We start from the raw sequence: 7178 nt of genomic DNA on the forward strand, positions 1-7178 counted from the left end.
CAGGGGTTTGAATATATATTATATGTCTCCTACTTTCCTACTCCATCCAGCTTCTTTAGGGAAAATCTTCCTTTTGTCATGATCAGTCTGAGGTGAGGGATGAGGGAGAGCTGGGTTTCCATTAAGAATGGATGCTTTGTATGAAAAGCACTTCATCTGCCTGAACATCTGATAGGATCCGGTCACTGAAAATGATCTCAAATTGGATTGTGTCTGCATTCTGATTATGAATAATGCTGAGTTATGCTACCATTTCTCCCAGTTCCTGCAATGTTGAACTGAAAAAAGGATTTTTAAGACAATGTATTAATATTAATTGTCTGTTTCCTAAAGCAATAACCATGGTCTGCTTCCTGTGTAGCTCTTCAGAAGTATGCAGCATTCATTTTTCAATTAGGAAATTTCATGTGAATTAACGTATTTTTTTCATTAAAACTTTAATGGATTTTTTCATTAAAATTTCATTGCATTGTTCCTAGCACAAATGTTCATGAGACATAATGATATCATTAGTTGATGCTAGTAAAGTTAAGAAGATATGCTATCCCATTTTTATTCTAAGGGGAAGTGTGGATTAAAGGGACACTGACTGATCAGGTTGGGAGATTTATTTTAAATTTGATAGATAGTCTATGATACCAGGATTCTTGTAATCTCATGCTTCTTTTAGAGTTGAGGAAATGATTGTTCAAGGTCACATAGCTAGTTTGCAGCAGAGCCAGGAGTAAAATTTTTCACTCTACTGGTTCCCCATGACCTCTGTTTGTTTGAATAAAATAAGACATTCTGTTGAGAATGATCATACTACCAAGCTATAGCTCACTCCATCTTCCTGTTTCTCACTCACCAACAGAGTACACTATACTGGAAAGAGCAGTGACCTGGAAGTCAGAAACTTGTGTTTGAATTCCACTTCTGATACTTCCTACCTATGTGATGTTGGGTAAGTCATTTTATTTTTCTGAGCTTCAACTTTTCTTCTGTAAAATGAGATTAGAATGGGTGGCCTTTGGGCTCCAGGTGTAGGATCCTGTGGTTTAGTACACAGTTATTTCAATCATGTTGTACCTTTTACTGGAAGGAAAAGGAGAGGGAATAAACATTAATTTAACACCTACTATGTGCTAGTCACTCTGATAAGTGAATTTTACAAATTTTGTTTCATTTGCTGTTCACAAGAACCTTGGGAAATAGATGCTATTATTATCCCTGTTGAAGCCTAAGCAAGGAACACAAAACCCAAACAGGGTAGCTAAGGGCCCCACACCCTAGAGAAAATCTGGGTCTGAGTTCTGCAGCTCCTTTCCAGGCACAGGTTCCTAGAGATAAGAAAGCTTGTATTGAGCATGCACCTCAACGGATAACTAACATTTGCCCTAATATATACATGTACAAGGGAACTGGGGAGAGAGTCAAGATGTAATCCAGACAATAAACTTCCACAAATGAACAAGGTGGTCCGAGTGCTGTATTGGGGTATCACAAGTTGGTTGTGATCGGAGACATCCAAAGATCTTAGAGAGGTAAACTGGCTGCCCGTTGCGCCAAGGAGGCAACAATCCCCATTTTACAGGTGAGGAAACTGAAACAAAAAGAAGTTCAGGAACTTAATCAGGATCACTCAGCTAGTAAATGAATAAAAATGGAGATTTTTCTGATTCCAGATCCAAAATTCTATCCACTGTGCCACCAGCTGCCTCTAGAAGCAAAAAAGATGAGGGTTTTATCACCAGGAACACTGGCCTGTATATCAGAAAAGGGAGGTAATGGATGTAGATAGAAAAAGCAGAGTGAGCAATTGCAATTTTCATTAGTTTCTGTTTTTTTTTCTCTTTAATAAAAACTCTCAGTTGGATGAACTTCTGCTATTGCTAAATAACTATAGAGATGATGTTGAATGTGATGGTGATCATCAGAGATTAATTGTGAGATAGGGAGCAATATCTCAGTGTTTCTCAAGGTTATCCTTATAAAGTTTAAAAGTTTATTTCTGTAATTTTCTGCCTCAATAATAAATCAGACTGTTTTCTGCTCTAAGGAAGAAAAAAACTTTTCCTTAATTCCTTTTTCTCTACCTGTTGAAGTTATTTTGTTCCTTAGTAGTCCAGTGAAAGAACCAATTCTTCCATGAAGCCCTATTTGTTCTCTGAAAACAATGTTTTTCTTCAGATTATCCTAGAATACATAGGTGGCACAATGATAGAGTGCCAGGTCCTAACTCTAGAAAACTCATCTTTCTGAGTTCAAATCTGATCCCAGACACTGACTAGCTGTGTAACTGGGGCAAGTCACTTAACTTTATTTTCCTCAGTTTCCTCATCTATTATATGATCCAGAAAAGAAAATGACAAAACACTCCAGTGTTTTTGCCAAAAAAATCCCAAATGGAGTCACAAAGAGTTGGACATAATTAAAAAATGACTGACTAACAAATGAGCATTATCTGGATCTTTCTTTTCCTTCCATCAACCTTTACTTGGGGTATACTTACTGATGTTGGTATGTACCTTACCCTACTGATCTCACATAATAGATTGTAAGCTCCAGGAGACCAGGGACCTCCTTATCACAGTTTTTCCAAAATTGCTAACAGCAGCCCAGCAATCACAAATCATTTCTATATCCTGGGACATTGTTTATGCAGATGATGTTGGACTCTTAGAATTTATAAGCTTCCAAAATGGAGGGCAGCTAAATTTCTTCTCTCTCAGAAAAGCAGTATCAGTGCCTTTTAACCCCAGTTTATCACACCTCCCTCCCTTCTTGTCCATTTTAGTTTTAGTTTTTTTTTTTTTTGTCCCCATCCATCTACCTGTATCCTGCATAGTTCCCACACATTTCTTTGCTGACTGTTGCTAGCACTGATAACAGGGTTTGAAAGAAGCAGCAGGGACAGAGCTGAATCTGCAAAGGGTTTGTTTTTTTCCCCAGGAAACAAAATATTTCATCTTTATGACTACACACAGGGAAACAAAGAAAAGAAAAGAAAAGACTTTGCCCTAGAGTGGATGATCATACCAAAGGGAGACTACCACTATGCATGGCTGCAGTCCTACAGGTGACTGGAAGCTGAATGCTATACTGACCCCAGACAAGGCTATTAGCTTGCTTGGTTCCTTCCTGGCCCTCCCTGCCAGGATTTGAGGAGCAGGGCTCCAGAGAGACACTGATTTGTATGACTGTGAACAGAGGCACAATCTTCACCAGTTTAAACACTTAAAATGATGTATGTAGGATTCGTGCCAGCCCCAAACCCCGCAGATGTGGGCACAAGTTCTTCCCAGGAGAGTCTCTCAGGATCATAAAACTTCCCTCCCTTCCACACAGAAGGGAAGGAAGACTGTATAAGCTCTTTTTTCTATCCCTTGTGCTCTGGCTCCTCCACTTTCCTTTTGAGGTTGTATTTATCCTTGGGGCCTAGCTAGTCCAAGACTCATTTCCTCCTACTTTCTCCAGCCCTACTTGATTCCTTGAACTTTCTTTCAGTGCTCTCTAATTGTTTTGTGGTGAACCAGATCTCAAACTAAGCAGTAAGCTCCTTTTAGAGCCTTTTTTTCTCTCCACATCCCCATACCCCTTCCCCCGCCCAAACCCCAACACAGTACACAACAAGGACAAATGATAAATAATAATAACAATAATGCAGTCATATTGATTTATGAATAGATTGAAGAGCCTTAGGATCATTGCTAGTAAATTCTGGAGAATGAGGAAGAGACATTGGGCGGGGAAGGGATCGAGGAGGGAAGTAATCAAATCCCAAAGCAAGAAATTATTACATAATAGTATCGTATGTAAGTATAATAGTATATATAGTATATAATAGTGCACAATGGTGGGGAAATATATGAAGTGCCCATATAATAAAAATGCTAGCTAGAGTATATGTGTGTGCCTAAACATATACACACACGTGTAAGAAAACCATGAGTGGGAAACTATAATAAAAATAAAAACAGGATGAAACCAATTACTTAGTTCTTTACTTTTATGAGTTCATGAGAGAAGGTAGAGTGATCTACATATGCACAGGAGAATATAAAGAATATTTTCTGATTGGTAGATTGTGAATTGTTTCTCCATTCAGTGGTTAATCACTTAGCCTCATGTTTGAGAAGGATTTTAACTGGGGCCAGAGACTAAATCTAGGAATCTGGATTTAGAACCAGATATTCTAGCTCCAGAGCTCCTGTATTATACCGCTGTGTTGGGCATCCTTTGTGGTACTTATTTAAATATCTACTCTGCCTAAAGTCCATCTTTCTCCCTCCAGACCCCAGATCTCATATTGGCTGGGAACCATTGGTGGGCATCCTGCTTAAGCTGGCACCAGCTCAGCATTTTCCCTATCTTGTATTAAATGTGGCAACCATTCTGTGTTGGGACTTTCTGAGGAATCCCTCTGTCCACATCTTCACTCTAAAGAACAGTCATTCCATGATAACCAGAGTCCGGCCTTTCATGCTTGGGTTCCTACCTTAATCTCTATGGCTACAGCTCTCTAAATGTCAAACTCTATGTCAATCCTCCCAGGGATCTCAGTGATCATTCCATACTATATGCTCTGAAATTTGGACTGTGAGGTCAGACCATTTACTCAGAAGCCATTTGAATCTTCTTGTCTCATAAGAATTCTCAGATCTCCAACCTTGACTGTTTCCTTGAATTCTATAATTTATCTACTTCCTCTAGGATATAGTATTCTCCTATACCTCAATCCTTACTCACTATTCAGCTGTGCCCTTCAACTTGCTTAGGACCTTGAACTCTATTGGGACCTTTAGTCCTGTCTTCCATCCTTCCCCATACACAAACTTCTGTTCCTCCATGGTCCCAGTCTCCAAACAGATTTCTTCCCTATTAGCATTTATAGCTGTGTTATGAGGTAGAGTTAGAAAACAAATAATGATGATGATGATAGCATTTATATAAGACTTTACAGTTGGCCAAGTTACAATTATGATCTCACTTCATTCATCCTCACAACAACCCTGAGAGGTGTTATTATAATCCTGTTATTATAATTCCTATTTTATAGATGAGGAGATTGATACCTAGAAAGGAAAAAATGACTACACCACGATCCAATTGTTAGTAAATTTCTTCATGAATTTGCATGTCATTCTTGCCCAGGAGCCATGCTAATTTTCTCTGTATTGTTCCAATTTTAGTATATGTGCTACTGAAGCATTTACACTAGTAAATTTCTGAGGCTAGATTTGAACTCAGGACATTCTGAACCCCAAGTCCAGTGTTTTATGCATAGCCGCATCCAATTCTGACCAATTCAAATCAGTTAAATCCAGTTCCGACCAGTTCAAACACAAATGTGCGCAAAAAAAGTCTGACTTCATTCAAAGTGCTGTATTGTACATGACTAAATGAAAAAGGAAATGAAAACAATCATGGGGAAGATGTTTTCATTTTGTTAAACTCATGGGAACAGAAAGAGTAGGAGGCTGAGATAGAAGACAGGAGCACTTGCTACCAGATAATCATTGTTTTTAACATTGCACCTCTCTAGATTCTAAAGGAATCCTCCCTTTTTGATTCCATTTTATACACATTTGGAAAATAATCTGCAGAACTGAACTGTGTTTGCAAGGAATTCATAGTGCCCAAGAATTTTTAAAAAAGGAATTCAACATTAATCAATTTAATTCCTTTTCTTTAGTCCTCCTTTCCAACCCTCCAACCCTCAATTTTGTCTCTCATCCTCTTTCCAAACTGTTTTGTCTTGTAATGCATATTACAAGGAAATATAGAAATGCAATATTATCTTGTTTTTTCCCAAAGCATTTGAATTTAAAACTTCTGTACCTAAAAAATACAATTGAGGTCATTAATAAAGAAAAATCTTTTAATCTTAAAAAACAAGGCAGTAAAATCATTTTTTCATTTCAACTCTGCTTTTCTTCACTTATTTGACTTTTGAAAAGTTGGTTTGCCTCTGTCTGCAGCTTGATTTGATAGGTTTTCTCTCATTTTCTCCCCAGCTCTCCCATCCTAGGTTATCTTATATGTAACCATTTTTTTTTTTTCTCTTTATCTCTCTGAACTTACTATGAAAGAGGATCAGCTACGGGCTATTTATGAATTCGGATATGGGAAGCAATATTCTCATCTCTAGATTTCCATTGGCTTTTCCTGGGGAGGAACAGGGTTGAAACAAACTTCATTACTCACTTCCTGTGCCCGTTCAGATGCAGCAGGTCTGTTCTCCGTGAAACAATTGCTGCTTTCCATTTCAGATACACCTGTCACTCAATAGAGGGTAGAAGGATTTTTTTTTTTTTGCTCGTTTATTTTGTAGATCTTGAAAAATGATTTGGTAGTTTGAAATGGAACATGAGACATCCAAATGTTTCTTTTGCTGATATTAAATTCTTAGGATTTAAAACAAGATTGGGCTCCAGGGTAACAATTAGGAGAGGTAAACAAAAACAAAAGAGTATTTAAACTATTATTTTTGTGTGACAGGCAACTTGGTATAAATGCAAGAATACTGATATGGGAGTCAGAAGATTTGGGTTCAAATTCTGGTTCTGTCACTTATTACCTATTTGTCGTTGGACAATAGAATTTACAAGATACCTACAAGTTCAATACTATATAACCTTAAAGAGAAAGTCACTAGCATGTAGGAGCACCAGAAAAGGCTTCTACTTATCAAACTGGGCATTTAACCAATTGACAAGAGTTTTTCACTTTCTATCTCTTCTTGGAGTCAAAAGGATCTGAGTTCAAATCTAGCCTCAAACACTTACTAGGTCTGTGCTCCTAGGCAAGTCATCTAACCTCTATCTTCCTGAATTTTTTCTCTCCATTTTGTGGGACAATAAAACAGAGAAGTTTAGGGAATTAAGTATTTTACCTAAGGCACACAATCAATAAGTGTCAGAAGTGGAAAAGCAGTAAGAATGATTTGGAGACTAGAGCCGAGTTTGAGTATTGGCTATATCTTACAGTGATAGTTGGAAGTCCCTTTAGCTGTCTCAGTTTCTGGTTATGTAGCATGGAAATGCTTGTATTATCTAATTCACAGGGTAATCAATCATGTATGACTGTGTTATGTGTATATATATGTATGCATATATTTACACACAATGAATATTTATCTAAATATAATTATATATATATGTAATTACATTTTGTGTGTATGTGTATATGTTGTATGC

General features: G+C 37.5%; 1 non-coding gene across 1 annotated transcript; it reads right to left on the minus strand.

Annotated features, from left to right (window-relative positions):
• Positions 1-5086: 5086 nt before the first annotated feature.
• Positions 5087-5191, minus strand: LOC127546017 (U6 spliceosomal RNA). The gene has a single exon (XR_007949889.1). It is a non-coding gene; the product is annotated as a U6 spliceosomal RNA (small nuclear RNA).
• Positions 5192-7178: the final 1987 nt, after the last annotated feature.

The sequence above is a fragment of the Antechinus flavipes genome, chromosome 1 (genome assembly GCF_016432865.1).
Source record: "Antechinus flavipes isolate AdamAnt ecotype Samford, QLD, Australia chromosome 1, AdamAnt_v2, whole genome shotgun sequence".
Lineage (NCBI taxonomy): Eukaryota > Metazoa > Chordata > Mammalia > Dasyuromorphia > Dasyuridae > Antechinus > Antechinus flavipes.